General features: G+C 45.2%; 1 protein-coding gene across 5 annotated transcripts in view; it reads right to left on the bottom strand.

Moving 5' to 3' along the window:
- The window catches only part of Dnajb6 (DnaJ heat shock protein family (Hsp40) member B6), a 55,023-nt gene extending 38,053 nt beyond the window's left edge, over positions 1–16,970 (bottom strand). For 3 of the 5 annotated variants that reach the window (XM_040739362.1, XM_040739360.1, XM_040739363.1), the window contains exon 1: positions 16,821–16,970. The gene's annotated coding sequence lies outside the window, so the exon portion shown is untranslated. The remainder of the gene's footprint in view (positions 1–16,820) is intronic. The other 2 variants (XM_040739361.1, XM_040739364.1) reach the window with 1 other exon arrangement.
- Between the last annotated feature and the right edge of the window lie 650 nt (positions 16,971–17,620).

Raw genomic sequence — 17,620 nt, 5'->3', positions numbered from 1 at the left:
AAGAAGAACACACTATCCCTGCCCTAAGAAGCACCCTTCCTCAGCCCTCTCTCATGGAAATGGCAGCAGTCCTTGCATTCAGTATCCAGAAGAAAGAGAACATACTTAATCAGCCAGTCTATAACTACTCTTGTCCAGTGTCTAACTACCAAACCAACACAGCACTTCTCTAATGCCATCCTACAGACTGTGCCTTCAGCTGAAAGCCAGGAAGTGAGCATAGCTTCCTTCACCTGTGGATCACACCTGGTCTCCATAGAGCAGCACAATGGAACTCATTCAGCTTCTAGCTACCTCTAGTATGTGTTCTCTGAACAATGCTTTCTCCCTTAACACGGTATATCACTTGACCACTCTCCACAAAAAAGAACTAAGTAAGTAAGGATTCAGGATTAAGAAAGAGCTCTTGCCTGGGCAGTGGTTAATCCCAGCAAGGCAGAGGCAGGTGGATCTCTATGAGTTCGAGACCAGCCTGGTCTACAAGAGCTAGTTCCAGGAAAGCCTCCAAAACCACAGAGAAATTCTGTCCTTAAAAAAAGCCAAAAAGAAAGAGCTCTTGCTCTTTCAGAGTTTGTTTCTCAGTACCTACAACAGTTTATGTAACCTGATGTCCTCTTCACATGCCCACAAAAATAAAACATGGCAAAATGCCACCCTTTAGTCATAGTACTAGGGTATCAACAGCCATTTTTCCAAACCCAATATCCCATTTGTATGCCTCTACCTTCCAAATGGAGAAACAGCTCCCTTGAGCAATTCTTTTTCTTAATTTTTAATGATTGCTTTTGTATGTGCACTGGTGTTCTACATGCACGAATGTCTGTGTGAAGGTGTCAGGTCTCCTGCAACTGGAATCCCAGATGACTGCTAGCTGCCATGTGGGTGCTAAAAGAAATGAACCCCCGTCCTCTGGCAGAGCAGCCAGGGCTCTTAACCTCCGAGCCACTGCTCCAGCCCCAAGAGGGATTTTTTTGGTTTGCTGCCCTGGAACTCTTTGTAGACCAGGCTGGCCCAAAGCTCAGAGATCCACCTGCCTTTGCGTCTTCCTCCTGCTGGGACCATACACTCATTGTGCAATTCTATTCAACATGTATAAACTAATTCTAACCACTTTTCAGGCAGAGGAAACCAGCAACTACTGCTCAGAGTCCTACAGGAAAGGTGATTCCTCAAAGGCTATCACCCTCAGGAAGAAAAATTCCCACTCATCTTCAGAAGAAGAAAAAAAAAAGACCTTGAGGCTTGAAAACCATTTTGACATGCAGAATGGAAAAGCAAAATCTTTTACTACAAAAAGTACCATTGGTGACAAACACCCATTATCCTACCCTTCACAAGAGACACCGTCTCAAACACATATACACAAAACTATCAAATAATATAAAAATAAACAATGGACATGTGTCCAAATACAGAGCCTGTCTAGCAAGTGTGAGGCCCTGGATTTGGTCCCCAATGTGAAACAAAAAAAAAAAAAAAAAAAAAACAATAACTGGCCCTGGTGATGGTGACACATGCCCTTCATCTCAGCGCTCATGAGCTGTGAGTATCAAGCCAGCCAGGGCTAAAGCCAGTTCCAGGACACCTAAGGTATAACACAGAAACCCTGTCTGGAAGGTTGGTTTTGGTTTTGGTTTTGGTTTTTTTAATTTTAGGGCTGGAGATGGCTCAGTGGTTAGAAGCATTTGACTGCTCTTCCAAAGGACCCAGGTTCAATTCCCAGCACCTACAAGACAGCTAACAACTGTAATTCCAAGATCTGTCACCCTCACATAGACACACATGTAGGCAAAACACCAATGCAAATAATAAAAAAAAGTACTTGTTGCTCTTGCAGGACCCAGATTTAATTCCCAGGACCACATGGTAGCTCACAATCATTTGTAATCCCATTCCAGAACATCAAACAGGCACACACATTGCTTACATTAATGCAGGCAGGCAAAAACAGTCATACACATCAAGCAAATATTCAATAAAAATTAAAAGCTGTTGCAAAAATGCATGTGTGTACACAAGCGCACATAAATACAGGTGTCTTAAGAGATCAAAGATGTGGGACCTCAGAAAAAGAAACAAGAATGTGCCTATGTCAACTATGTTCATAGGAACATTATTTGTAATAGCCAGATCTTGGAAACAGTCCAGATGCCCCTCAACTGAAAAATGAATAAAGAAAATGTGGTACATTTACACAATGGAGTACTACTCAGCAGTAAGAAAAAATGACATCCAAAAACTTGCAGATAAATGGACAGAACTAGAAAAAAAAACATCCTGAGTGAGGTAACCCAGAACCAGAAAGACAAATATAGTTATGTACTCACTCATAAGTGGACACCAGGCACACATCAAAAGATACCCAGCCTATAATCCACAACCCCAGAGAAGCTTGAACCCTCTTCCAGAAACAGATGGAAGCAGATACAGAAATCTACAAGTAACCAATGGGCCAAGCTCCTGGTGCACAATGAAAGTGAGGGAGGAGCAATAATATGAACAAAGGAGTCAAGACCATGATGGGGAAACCCACAGAAATCAGCCAGCCTGAGAAATCACTGACTCAGGTCTGACAAATGGGGAACCTGCATAAGACTGAACTAGACTCCCTTAATATAGGTGACAATGGTGCGACTGGAACAATGTATGAGGCCACTGGCAGTGGGTCCAAGATCTAGCTCTAATGCACAAACTGACTTAGTGGAGCCCATTCTATATGGAGAGATACCTTGCTCAGCGGGGGGGGGGCACACGACACGACTGACACACCTGGTCCTGACAGACTCAATAGACATCCTAGGGAGAGGCCTTACCCTTTCCACAAAAGGGGGGGAGGAGCAGGAGGAGAGGAGGAAGGTGGAACTAGGATTAATTTTTTTAAGTGGCAACATTTTCAAGGAAATGCTCACAAAAAATTAGGTAGGCCGGGTGTCAAGGTACAGGCTTTTGATCCGAGCACCTGGGAGGCATCAAACCTCTTGAGTTCCAGGCCAGTCTAGTCTACATAGTGTGTTCCAGGATGGACAGGGTTCCAGGATGGATAGTGTGGGAGCAATAATAAATAGGGATGTTGAGGTGGCTAAAGGACGTAAAGGTTCTTTAATAAATAGTTTTATAGCGTCGGCAAATGGTTGGAGGATGCCATATGGGCCAACGATGTTAGGGCCTTTTCGTAGTTGTATATAGCCTAAGATTTTCCGTTCCACTAAAGAGATCTTGTCTCAAAAAGTAGGGGTAGGGGGTGGGGTTGGAGGTGGGTATATAACCCAGTAAATTACAAGACAAAGCAGTGAGCACCGTTATAAAAGGCTTCCTTCCTACATAAGGATTGGTAGCAAAGTGGGTGTAGTAGATAATCAACTCCCACACCACCAAACAGCACAATGCATAGTCTGTCCACCAGGAACCAGAAGGGCTGATAAGTAAAATAAAGCAGCAGGAAAACCAATGCCTCTTCCTCCCTACCTCATTAACTGACACAGGGTTGGAGCTGCAAAGGGTGTGAAGCAGCATTTAGGGGGTTGAAACAGCGTCTCTGTGTAGTTTTTGAGGCTAGCCTCCACCTCACAGAGATCAACTTGCCTCTGCCTCCTGCGTGCTGGAATTGAAGGGGTGCACCACCACCTAACAAATGCTATTCATCTTAGATGAAGAGTACCCCTTGAGTAAAAAAGCCTGGAGAACTTTGCTAGAGCTGCCAACTTGTCAACCACAAAAGCCCTTGAAACGGACTCTGATTTAAGGTCAATGACAGTTAACTATTTCTCCACAGCCTTGGCTCACTCGCTCGCGCGCTCCCACTTTTGTCCTACCTATCACTTGGAATCACCCAATGTAAGCAGCTTAGGAACACAGAACCTAAGCCTTACAGTCCCACCTGTACTTTGAGAGCTCTCCTGACTGCCCAAATCTCTTTCCCGTAGTCTTCTCAGATCTGTCTTCTGTCTTCCTCACTGAAAGGGGCTCAAAGCCTCCTCTCGCCATCTCTCTCCTTATGAATACCCTCAGTCCCAAATGGAAACTAAACCCCAGCAAACAGGCACATGACTGTGCAAAATGGCCGCTTGGATGCTTGTATGAAACAGAACATGAAAACTTAACTCTTGAGCACGTTTCTTTATTCTACCTTGATTGCTTGCAATGTTGGTACACTCACCACACAAAGAAATTGTGCACAAGTAGTACCTATTGCTTTTCCAAACATCTCCAGCTCCACTCTCTTCAGCATGGTCCAAAGCCTTTACTCCTGTAGGATCCTCTGGGCCACCATCTTCTCAATGAAGACAGACTCACAAGCGTAATATACTAGGAAATACCAACTACAAGGAACTCTACTAAGTGAACTGTGAAATTAAAAGCACAATCACTAATTGTACTGGCTAGTGTCAGGTATAAGCAGGAAGGAGTTACAAAAAAAGCTATGACATATCAAAGTTTAAGAACTCTCCCAACTTGTTATATCAACTTGGGTATGGTAGGAGGATCAGAGATTTAGAGCAGTCTCACAGATAGGTTTGTGGCCAACAGGAGACACATGTGACTCTGTCTGTACTGGAAATCGATCTGTAGACCAGGCTGACCCTCAAACTCAGAGATCCACCTTCCTCTGCCTGCTGTGTGCTGGAACTAAAGGTGTTTGCTACCACTGCCTGCCAACACTTACCTTTAAAACTACCTTCCGCCGGGCGGTGGTGGCACACGCCTTTAATCCCAGCACTCAGGAGGCAGAGGCAGGCGGATCTCTTTGAGTTCGAGGCTGGGCTGGACCGATAGCCTCCAAAACAATACAGAGAAACCCTGTCTCGAAAAACCAAAACCAAAAAAAAAACTGCCTTCCAATTCTAAACAAGCATCAATACTAACAAACAAAACTCAAAAGTACATTTGCCCTACCTAAAATGTAAACAGGTTGGGATGCAGGGTGGTATACACCTTTAACCCCAGTGCTCAGGAGACAGGGGCGGGCGGCTCTGAGTTTAAGTCAGCCTGTTATACATAGCAAGTTCTAAGCCAGCAAGGGCTAGATAGTGAGGGTCTGCCTCAAAAAACAAAATGATGGAGATGACCAAAACAGGTATTTTCCTTCCTGCTGGCAAAAAATTTTTACTAGGACAGCACAACCAAATCATACAGTAAAAGTTTAGGAATTACAAGTTAGGAAAGTTTTTTTTAAAAAGTAGGCATAGTGGTACACACTTTAATTCCAGCACTAGGGAGAAGAGGCAGACAGATCGCTGCATTGTAAGCCAGCTAGAGTTACATGGTAAGACCTTATCTAAAAAATGACTTAAATATATAAAAATAAACTAATCTTTTTCCCAGTCAAACAATTCCTCTTGGTACCTGTCATATTCCTACTCGGAGGTATCCAATTTGCTGGGAGAACATTTGCCTGGAATCACCAAAAATAAACCACAACAGGCGTATTCTGAAAAGTACTTGACAAATGAGTGAAGATCTTCATGCCCTGACTTTCCTTCCTTCCAAAATCTCTGTGGATCAGGTGTCTTTAGATTTAGTGAGCATCTAGCATCTAACTTCTACTCTTCAGGTACCAAAGCACCCACATATCCAAACTGTGACCACTTAAGACTTTGCTAGGCCAGGCATTGGTGGCACTCGGGAGGCAGAGGCAGGTGGATCTCTCTGTGAGTTCGAGGCCAGCCTGGTCTACAGAGCCAAGTCCAGGACAGCCTCCAAAACAATACAGAGAAACCCTGTCTTGAAAAACTTAAAAAAAAAAAAAAAGACTTTGCTAGAAGCTAGGTGTGGTGGCTCACACCTTTCATTCCAGCATTGGGGGAGGGGGTGAGACACAGGTGGCTCTCTGTAAATTGGAGGCAGCCAGAAGCACATAGTGAGACTATCCCCCACACACAGACACAAAAAAAGGGCATTGCTCCAAGTCCCCTGAAGGTTCTTCCTGAGGCAGGTGAACTGCTAAGCAAAAAAAATCTTTGGTAGAAGCTTCTCCATCATAGCAGGGATTAGTGGTGCAGACCTATAATCCCAGCTACCTGCTTGACAGTGGCAGATATTCAAGACCTTGGGATGAAGATGGAATTCAGATGGCAGATGCTTGAACAAAGGCCTGGGTTCAATTCCCAACAACTCAAGACCTATAATTCCAGTACTGTGGTAGATAGCAGGGTGCTGAAGAACAAGGCTATCCTTTACACACAGCCAAATTCAAGAATAATCTGGGTCACATAAGGCCCTGCTTCAAATATATAAATATGAATATATAAACAAACTATTCTGGGAGTGGGGGTGTCACTGCCCAGGTGGCAAGATACTTGACTAGAAGGTTGTTAGACTAAAATAAGAGGCCCTAGGAACCACTTTTCATTTTGAATCAGAAACAACTCCGCACACCAGGAGCACTCAAGAGGTGAAATCTCAGTAAGAACTTCAAGTTCATCTTGTGTTACTCTGGACTCTATGTCAAAATAAAAAAAGGCTGGCTCTTGTCCTTGTAGTTAAACACCTTTTCATGCTTGAGGCGATACACCGTTTATGATATTAAAGCTTGCCTGAGGATTCAGAAAGCAAAGTCAGCCACAGGCCATAGAAGTCAGGCACACACCTTTAGTCCTGTAACTCAGGATTATGTCTGTGAGTCCAAGGTCACTCAAGAATTAGTCTAAAAGAGAATTATAGCTCACACCTTTGATCCCAACATTAGGGAACTGTATGTATAAAACAGAAGCACAGTTTCAATAGAGGCATTCGTTCTCCAGCCACGCTGGAGAGGCAGCCAACACTTGAAGAGTTCATGCATGGATCAGTCCCTTCAGCCTGAGCTAGAGGTGAGAGCTAGTGGCTGGCTGCTTTGCTTTTCTGATATTCAGCTTGAAGTTTGAACCCCAATATCAGTCTCTGGGTCTTTTATTATTTCATGTTACACATGTTAGAACCTTCTACAGGGGATGTGGCTCAGTAGTAAGGCACCTGCCCAAAATACACAAGCATACATATATGCTTTGTGCACTTGATATATGGTTAAGTTTGTGTCCATAAAAATCTGGGGGGGACCCCACAGCTTTGATTACTATGAGCTGCTTATCTAACCTTTGTCCATTTTCCAACTAACTATTGGCCCTTCCTGCTGAGATTACCAATAACAAAAACAAAAAACAAGCTTTAAAGCAGTCTTTCAGTTTTTACTCTTTCAATACAGGAATCCCCAGCAAAGGCCACGTACTGCTAAGTATGGGAGAAGATGTTAACAGGGCTTCTACTGAGATGCCTACATGCAGCAAAAAACTGAACTAAGATCAAAAACAGAAAACCAGGCCAACAATGACGCAAAGATTAAAACTCCAAAGAAAGAGTATGTGCAAACAAATGACGATGCAAGCAAGATTACCTACTGAGGAAAGACTGCCACTGGGGTGCCAATGAAAGCTCAAGGGACCTGTCCTCAGGAGGACCCACAGGTTGGCCAATTCTACAAGAGGGTTACACGGATGTTAGCCTGCCAAGATACACTTCAAACAAGCACTCATGACTAATATGACAACTATTATATTACTCTATACAGTGCTTATCCACTTGGAATTAATTTAGAGTAGCCACACCAAATTAGTAAAATACTAAAATGTTATCCAATACACAAATATACACTAGACATTAACAAGGAACAAGTTTTATTCTATTTGAATCCATAACATCCACCAGAAGTCCACTGCCAATGTACTGTCCACCAGATGTCTGACAATCAAATGTCAAAGCTCAATCAGGCATGGTGGCAAACTACTTTAATCCCAGCCCTAGGGAGTCAGAGGCAGGTGGATCTCTGAGTTCAAGGACAGTCTGATCCATAGCACTAGTCTCAGGACAGCCAGGGCTAAAAAGAGAAACCCTGTCTGGGAAAAAAAATAAGAGGGGGATACAAAAGTCCCCTCACATGACCAGGCGTTGGTGGCGCACGCCTTTAATCCCAGCACTTGGGAGGAAGAAGCAGGCAGATCTCTGTGAGTTCTGAGACCAGCCTGGTCTACAAAGTGAGTTCAGGACAGTACAGAGAAACCCTGTCTGGAAAAACCAAAAAAAAAAAAAAAAAAAGTCCCCTCACCTCTCATTGTGTTGGGGAGGGGAACATGGTGGTGCTGGGCACTCAACTTGGACCTCCCATTGCAAGACAGCACTCAACCTTCCACTGAGCTAGACCAGTTTGACCCAGGCCCCTCTGAAACAAGGTCTCAGTAAATTGTTCAGGCTGACCGACCCTTGTGTGTCTGGAAGTTCTTCTGCCTCAGACTCCTGAGTAGGTAGTAGTACATGCCTCAACTACCAGATTCACAATTCTTAATTTTTTAAAGTTACACTTAGTCCTGTTGTTCCAGGACACAACTTGTCTGAAGCTTTTTAGTTTATCCAAGAAACTACTGCCAGAAGCTTCTGTCTTATAATTCAACTAGCAGTGACAGTGTGAAACCTCTCTCTCAGGCTATTCATTATAATCTCCCACTTCCAATTCTAGGGTCAGGGCCTGCTTGTCCAACATTCTCTCTTCTTCCAGACAGACCTGACAATATAATCTGAAGGCAGCCTGATCTACAGAGAAGTCCCAGGACAGGCTCCAAAGCTACAGAGAAACCCTGTCTCGTGTGTGTGTGTGTGTGTGTGTGTGTGTGTGTGTGTGTGTGTGTGCGCGTGTGTGTGTGTGTCTGTCTGTCTGTCTGTCTGTCTCTGTCTCTCTCTCACACACACCCCCCTACCTATGACAACCATAGCAGTACTAGGATCAGGAATTCAAGAACAACCTGGGCTACTCACCAGATCCTCTCCAAAAAAAACAAAAATAAATAAATAATAACAATAATTCCCCCACCCCCAAAAATACAGAGTGTGGGTATGGGGAGAGAGAAAAACAGACACTAAATCTAAAGTGTTTAGACTTTACACCAAGAGAAGAAAATCAACTTTCCAGTATCTCCTGGTTGACTTAAAAACATTTTGGGGCCCCCAAGAGCACAAATCATGTTCATGTAAAAGGCACTTGCTTCACAAGCCTGCCTTTGACTCCGCAGACACCACCCCAGAGTGAGGTGGTTTACTCTCAATAACACATGCACGCTACGATGTGTCTGAAACCCATACACTAGCAAGCATAAAATATTTTAACAAACAAATGGAAGGAGCTGGGGAGGTGGCTCAGCAGTTAAGAGCACCGGCTGTTCTTCCAGAGGACCCGGGTATAAATAACAAATAAATCTTTAAAAAATAAACATAAACAATTGGGGTAGTGTGCTTCTCTAAGTAGCCCTAGCTATCCTAGAACTCACTCTGCAGACACTGCTGATCTCAAACTTGAACTCCTGTGTGTGGCACCACCATACCCAGTTTTAGCTTTAAAGAACATTCTGATGGTAGGATTCCAGGGGAAGTTATAACGATCATTTTATTTTTAACTATGAATGAGTTCAGGTGCCTGAGGCCAGAAATTGCATCTCTGGGAGGTTCTGTTACAGATACTTGTGAGCTAGCTGGTTGTGGGTGCCGAGAACTGAACTCAGATGCTCAGCAACAGTACCAGCTGTTAACTGTGCCATCAACAGTGAAGGAAACCATGACTTAAACATGATAGGCAAGCTTTCCAACAATTCAACAAGCAAATCTAAGGCAATTTTGCTAAGTCATGAGGTTCCTTTAGAGAAAGTTCCCAGGGAATCTGCCCCTTATTAACTTCTACTCTCACAGTATTGCATTGCTTCTGAAAAGGCATTGTAACAACTGACAGACATGCCTGCCTCTGGGATTGACAATGTGTGGACCACCACACTCAGTTCTTGCCCTTTTCTTTTTCTTATTTTATGTGCATTGGTGTAAACCAGAGTTACAGACAGCTGTGAGCTACATAATGTGGATGCTGAGGATTGAATCAGGGTCCTCTGGAAAAGCAGTCAGTGCTCTTAACTATTGAGACCTCTCTCCAGTCCTGCCCCATTTTCTTAATAAACAGAGCATGTATGCCCAACAGGTGTATTAGCAATACAAGTCCCTTTCTGGTGGGTTACACACAGTCAAGGGCCTCAAAGGTATATGGTTTCATAAACTCTGCCCCAAATTTTAGCCATCCACCTACTAAGCTTTTACCATACAGGACAGACTTCATTACCAAAGATGAGGCCCTGTTAAAGGTCTTTCCATCTAGTATCTCAGAAAATGGGGGAGGGGGATCAAGAAATAAGCTGGGTAGTGATGGCACTTGCCTTTAATTCCCCACTTGTGAGGCAGAAGCTGCAAGATCTGAGTGATCAGCCAGACTGACTTACAAAGTGAGTTCCAGGCCAGCTGGGGCTGTTACAGAGAAAACCCTGTTTCAAACAAAGCAAAAAAGAAAAGAAAGAAGATTTTCCCAGGTCACCAACAAAAACAGCTTTCTTCCTTTCCCACAAAGGAAGAGCAATACTGAAAAAGGAGTAATGAAATTCAAGGCCATATCCACTAAGACTCAGCTAGCTTTTTTCTTTGTTTCCTTTTCCCTCTTTTTTCTTGCTTTGATTTTTCCAGGCAGGGAGCTCTCTCTGTAGACCAGGCTGGCCTCAAACTAACCGAGATCCGCCTGCCTCTGCCTTCAAAGTGCTGTGCCACCAGCCCCTTATCTTTTCTCTTAAAAGAGTAAGGTAGGCCAGGTGTGGTGGTAAACTTTAATCCCAGCATTCTGGAAGCAGAAGTAAAATTCAAGGCTAGCATACTCTACATAGTAAGTTCCAGCCCAGCCAGGGCTTCATAGAGACCCTGTCTCCAAAAAAAAAAAAAAAGTATATGCATATATATATGTTTTACTAGATATGGTGGCAGGCAGACACCTTTATCTAGGCATGCCTTTAATCTAGGCACTTGACATGTAAGTATGAGTTCAAAGTTAGACTAGTATACATATTCAACTACAGGCCAGCCAACACTACATACATAGTAAGAACCTGTTTCAGAAAAAAATAATTAAAATCATAAAGAGAGTTCAATTTATGTTGCGGCATCACACAAACTTAATGCAGTACAATTTGCTTGACAGAACAGAAGCAAGAGCAAACAGATGAAGACCACCTATCCAGGTAAGACAAAAAAGCTAGCATCTAGGAAGCTGAGGCAGGGGTGGATTTCCAAGCCATGTAAACATTAATATAATAACTCTCAGCCTGGCAAGTGTGTAATAGCAGCTACTCAACATTTAGGAACAAGTTTTGAGACCCTGCCTCAAAACTTAGCACTGGGAAAAATTCTGGGGTTAGTAGAGGGAGATTGTTAGGTCATTAAAGTACCACCTGCCAAGCAAGCATTTAGAACTGAGTTCAGATCCCAGGACACACCTTTAGCCAAGTGTGGCAGACCTGGAGGCAGACACAGGCAAATCAGTGTGGCATACTGCCCAGCCAGCACAGCCAACTGGTGAACCTGACTCGGTGGAGACCTTTATCCAAAAAAAAAAATGTTGAAAGCAGTGGGGACACACCCAATCGCTGGCTACCTCTGCCCTATACAAGCACATGTCCACACCCACATGCAAGTTTTTTCAGGTCCTCGGGCTGGAGAGATGGCTCAGAGGTTAAGATCACTGGCTAGTCTTCCAGAGGTTTTGAGTTCAATTCCCAGCAACCACATGGTGGCTGACAGCCATCTATAATGAGATCCCATACCCTCTTCTGGTGTGCATGCCAGAACACTGCATGTGTAATAAATAAATTTTTTAAAAAAAGTTTTTTCAGGTCCTCATTTAAAATATCCAATGTCATTCCTTTTCACCCAAAAATAAAAATTTTACAGGGGACAAAAATGACATGCAACATTCCTAAAACACTCAAGTTTTTTTTTGTGGGGGGGGGTTTCGAGGCAGGGTTTCTCTGTATTGTTTTGGAGGCTTTCCTGGAACTCGCTTTGTAGACCAGGATGGCCTCGAACTCACAGAGATCCGCCTGCCTCTGCCTCCCGAGTGCTGGGATTAAAGGCCATCCCAGCACTCGGGAGGCAGAGGCAGGCGGATCTCTGTGAGTTCGAGGCTGGGCTGGACCGATAGCCTCCAAAACAATACAGAGAAACCCTGTCTCGAAAAACCAAAAAAGAAGGCGTGTGCCACCAACGCCCGTCAACACTCAATACAACACAGTTCAACAGTGTTGAAGACAGAAGCAATGGCCTTTGCTTATTCAGAATGTTCATAGGGTCCTTATGACTTGGATTTATAAAATCACTTTAAAAGAAAACCAAATTGCCTTAGAAACATATAAACTGAAACCTCTTCTTGGATGAGCACTGACTTTTAGGCAGATAAAGTATTTTTAGGGGCTGGAGAGAGAGGCTCTCCCAGAGGTCTCGAGTTCAATTCCCAGCAAACACATGGTGGTACCCTCTTCTGGTCTGCAGGCATACATGGAAACAGAATGTTGTATAAATAAACCAAAAAAAAAAAAAACTAGCAAAAACAAAAAGTATTTTAGCGTTTTGCATTCTCAGGTAAGAAAGTAATATGGAAGCAGTCAAGTGTGATCTTCCTTAGCTGTATCTATCCAAAGTTTGACAAAATACCTTATTATCCATAGTATTATCTAATAATAGCAAAATTCTTAAACCAGGCATGATGGTTTAGGAGGCAGAAAACTAGGGGATATCTGAGTTTGAAGCTAACCTGTATAACCAGGACAGCCAGAACTACAGAGATTCTGTCCTCAAAACAAACAAACGGGCTGGAGAGATGGCTCAGAGGTTAAGAGCACTGACTGTTCTACCAAAGGTCCTGAGTTCAAATCCCAGAAACCACATGGAGGCTCACAACCACCTTGAATGAGCTCTAATGCCCTCTGCTGGCATGCAGGCAGAAGATTGTATACATAGTAAAAAAAAAAAAAAAAACACCATTCCTAGCTGGGCAGTGGAGGCACATATCTTTAATGCCAGCCCTCAGAGAGGCAGGTGGATCTCTGAGTTCAAGACCAGCCTGGTCTACAGAGCTCCAGCACAGCCAGGGTTACACTAAGAAACGCTATTTCAAAAAAAAAACAAAAATTCCTACTAGCTGACTTATCTAGTAAGTCAGTCCTCAGACTTTCAGTTTTCCTTTTGTTTTCTTAAATTACAGTTCATTAAGGGATTTTTTTTTAAGTTTTAAGAATGCTTAGGTAGCATTCAGCAAAGTATACACCGTGGGGGGGGGCGGGGGGGTGTGTGGCCTCAGGAGAAAGTGGCCCATTTCTCCTTCCCATTGGATCTTATTGGGGGAGGGGCACACAGGGAATCCGGAAAACAGTTTAAGGCACCAACTCCCTCCTTTCACCCTTATAAGGATCCCAGGGATCAAACTCTACTCCTCAGACCACTAGCTTAATAGTATTTTTGTCCTTTCTTTTACCACCTCACTGTTCTTCTCATTAAGCTCAGGTCCTTGATTGTTCTCTTTTTAATGAAGTAGAGTCTCACAATAGAGACCAAGATAGCCTCCACCTAAAATTCTCCTGCCTTACTTACCCTCTTAAATACTGGTACCACACAGACCCACAATACACAGCTCGGTGTATTCCCAAGGATAAACTTTTTCTTAAATTCTATACAGTAGAAAAGAAGCATAACATTAATTCCCCAGTCTACTGATCTCTCCTTCACACTCAACATCTGCAATTGCAGGCCCTTCACCACCAGATGGTGTCCTGGGTGAATTTAACTAGCCTTACACTTACAAAGAAGTAAACGTCAGTTTTTAAGAATCCTGCTAAGCTGGACAGAATGGTACACATCTGTATCCCAGCAACTTGAAGGTAGAAGCAGAAGGAATTCAAGGTCATCCTTGGCTACAAAATGAGTTCCTGACCAGCCTCAAGTACCTGAGACCCTCTATCTAAAACAAAGGAGGAAATGGCAGCATTCCCTTGCTCTTTGAGAAGGCATCAGAAGTGGTCTGCATGTGAGAGCATCCTTAAGCATTAAACAATGTAGAAGACAGTCATACCAGGTATCTAGTGGACAGTGATAACAAAGTACCTTCCTCAAAACACTGAACTAGCCCTAATATGGACAGTTATGGGTACAATGCTGCTGGTCTACACAGGGTAATACTAACAGGACTGCTTAAGCAGTGGGGCACTATTCCGAAGAATTCCTAATTCAGTCTTTATAGTAGGTAAGAATATTTACCACCCCAGTCCTTAACCCAAATCTCACACATCTAATGCTAATATCAGTAAGAAAAAAATTCACAGTATGTTTTGGTTATTTGACAAAGGGTTTCTCTGTGTGGCCCTGGCTGTCCTGGAACTCACTCTGTAAACCAGGATAGCCTCAAACTCAGAGACCCACTCCACCCCACCCCCCACTATAATTAAAGGCAGTTTTTCTTTGTTTTGTTTTGTGACAGGGTCTCACTCTATGTAGACCTAGCTGACCTCAAACTCAGGAAACTGGCCTGTCTCTGCCTCAAGCAATGATTTTTTTTTTCCAAGATGGTTTCTCTGTATAGCCCTGGCTGTCCTGAACTCTATCTGTAAAACCAGGCTAGCCTTAAACTTAAAGAAATCGTCTCAGTGCTGGAATGAAAGGTGTGGGCCACCACCAGTGCTCCAACCTAAAGCTCCTTGATACGATTCCATCTTCCATTGCATAAAAGTCAATTTCTCCAGGAGGCTGAGGCTCCCATTGATCTACAGGGCAAGTTCCAGGACAGCCAAGGCTATTACACAGAGAAGACTTGTCTCAAAAACAAAAGATGGCCAACTTCTCAAGCTGTGGAGCTGGGTGGATCAACTGGCCAAGTAATTTGGTCACAAAAGTCTGACAACTGAATTCCACCCTAGTAATCTATGAAACGAGAGAACTGACTCTAAAAGTTATACTCTGGGCCAGGTATGATTAAACACTCTGGAGGCAGAGACATGTGGATCTGTGAACTCCAGGTCAGCCTAATCTACGTACCAAGTTCTAGGCCAGCTAGAGCTTTAAAAAAAAAATGAAACCTGTACCCAAAAGAAAATAAAAGGTATTGAGGGTATGTGAAACACAACTTAATCCCAGCACTCGGGAGGCAGAGTCAAACTGACCACTGATTTCCAGAGCTACACAGTGAGACCCTAAAGGCTAATAAATAAATAAATTCAAATCTGGTACTGCAGAGCCATATAAATGCAGAAGGTTGGTACTAGCAAAAGAGAGATTGATGGATGGAAGATTCCCACACATGCGCTGTACCACACACATTTCATAAACACACAAAAGTAAAGAGTCAACTTCTTAGCAGGGTGTGGTGGAGCACCCCCTTAGTTCCAGTACTGGAGGGGGAGAGGCAGAGGCAGGCAAACCTCAGGGTTCAATACAGAGAGACTTCCATGACAGCCAAGGCTACACAGAACTCCTGTCTCAAAAAAGCAAAATACAATACCAACTTCTCCTTCAAAAGGCAATCACATGAGAAGCCAAAATTTCAGAAGTCTGCCTGTGAAAAACAGTGAACAGAAGAGAAAACTTACTTCACAAATATTTTTTCCCATCAAATCACCCACACCTACACAAAGGCAGCATTTCCAAAATTTCTTATTTTTCCTAATTCCAAAGCTCTACACACAGTTAACTGCAAGTGTCTGCACTGATCACTGGCAGCCGTAGTATTCACACACCAGAAGGCAATCTCCCTGTGGTGGTGACATCCCAAAGAGCAAGAGAGTCCGGTAACAGATGCGCTCAATTACTTCACTATCAACAGAACTAAGTTCACCGTCTAGGATGCATTTTCGTTAGGGCCGTTCCCTCCTTTGGCTGCGTTAAGTCTAGTTTTTCTATTAAAGTAGTTACCTAAAGTAGACATCACTCCCCTAGCAAGCATTAAGTACGGAGTTCAACTCCCTGTATTATAGGACCTAGAAAGGGAGATACAGTGGACTTACAAGCCACAAATCTATGGTTCAAATAGAGACACTAATAAACCAAAGTGGATGCATCGGACCTACACTGCTTAGGCGTGCCCGAGAAGGTGTAACCATCCCCTCCATTCCCTTTCGACAATTCACACATAACTTCGGTAACCAAGTTTTCAAAGTTCTAACAACTCATTCTGTAAAATAAAAACCGCCGGCCCCATTTTTTTTTCTCCCCAGGACAATCTTACGGCTTGCAATGTACAGTTCCCTTTTCCACACGACCGAAGCGAACTAAGACCTAATGTAAACTTCAGTTACATAAACTTTAGTTACATAAAGCAAAGCACCCTTAAAGGCTAACCACAAACGGGTTTTGAAAGTAAACTGGGCCGGTCAGGTCGCCTAGCAAACTTCCCAACAGTTCAACAGGAGAAGCCTTGGAAACCTCCTTGGCCCTCCCACCCGGCCCCCTAGGCAGCCTGAGCCAGAGATCGCGCCTCCCATAGGAGTCCTGCCCATAGGAGTCCTGCTCTTCGCATGCCACCTGACCCCTTGCTTGCAGAATGCACGGAGGATGCCAAGACAGGGTGACACCGGTTTCGCCGACTCCTGAGGCTCCGCGGCGGACCTCGCGCGTGCCGGGCCCAACCGCCACTGCAGACCTGGGAGCCAGGAGAGCGGAGCCCGGCTAAGGCCCAGGGTAGGCCGGACCCGGCAGGGCAGACGATTTCCACCGAGCCGGTCTAGACCCGGCCCGGACCAGGAACAACGTAGGCCTGAGGCCTAGACTCCAGGCCACAGCTGGCACTGGAACCCGTCCGGCGCTGGCGAGCCGGCCCGGCCCCACTGTCGGCCCGGCTTCCCCGCGCCCGTGTGTCCCAGGCGCCGGGCAGGTCACCCTCTCCGCACCCAGCCGACCGCCCTCCCCGTCCCGCCACAGGCAAGCCTGCTCTCCGCCCCGGTTCACAGGCCCCTCACCGAGGACGCGGCGGCCGGCGAGGGGGGGAAGTCGGGCGGCCGGTCTCCTCGCGGCTCCGGCACAGCTGCGCTGGCGGCGGTGGCGGCGTCTCCTCGCGCTTTCCTTTCTCTCCTTTTCTCCAACAACAAACAGGAAGTGCGTCACGCGGTGGCGGCGCGGCGACGTCGGCTTCCGCCCGGTGCAGACGCCGCGCATGCGCGGCGGCAGCTGCCCGCTCAGGTCCGCGTCGGATTCGAAAGCGCCCCTTTAGCGGTGGGAAGACTCCGCCAGCCTTGGCCGTGGAGCTCTGCGGAGCCTCCAAAGGGGAAGGCGGCAGAGTAAAGCGGGAAGCGCCACCCCGCGCTAACCCGCGGTTTGGAGGCCTCCGACGCCGGCCGCGACTTCTGGGCGACCCAGCCTGACTTGGCCCAGGGGCCTGCGGTTGCCCGGAAGCCGACCGGGAGGAAGGACGCTCGCAGCCTCTGTGGAAACTGACCCGTACGAAGATAGCGATCAGATAGCTTAGTGTGACTCACATGCTCTATGGCCGTGAAGAGTTCCTGTCGTCCCAAGATAGGCTGGCACACTCGAGCCAGGCCGACCAGCAGTCCCAACTTAGGGTGCCAGCATGGAATGCCAAATGCAGTCCACTGTCTGGCTATCAACGACCTTCTCGCCACACAGAGCTTTTTCTCTCTTCTCTTTCCCACCCTTTGCTTTTTCTTTGAATGAAATCTACCCCCCCGCGTGTTAAACATTGACCACCAAGGCCCAGCACATGTAAGCAAGCATTCTCCTACCCAAGAGCCCTAACCCGCCC

The sequence above is a fragment of the Mesocricetus auratus genome, unplaced genomic scaffold (genome assembly GCF_017639785.1).
Source record: "Mesocricetus auratus isolate SY011 unplaced genomic scaffold, BCM_Maur_2.0 Super-Scaffold_100676, whole genome shotgun sequence".
NCBI lineage: Eukaryota > Metazoa > Chordata > Mammalia > Rodentia > Cricetidae > Mesocricetus > Mesocricetus auratus.
This window is presented reverse-complemented; position numbering and strand designations above follow the sequence as displayed.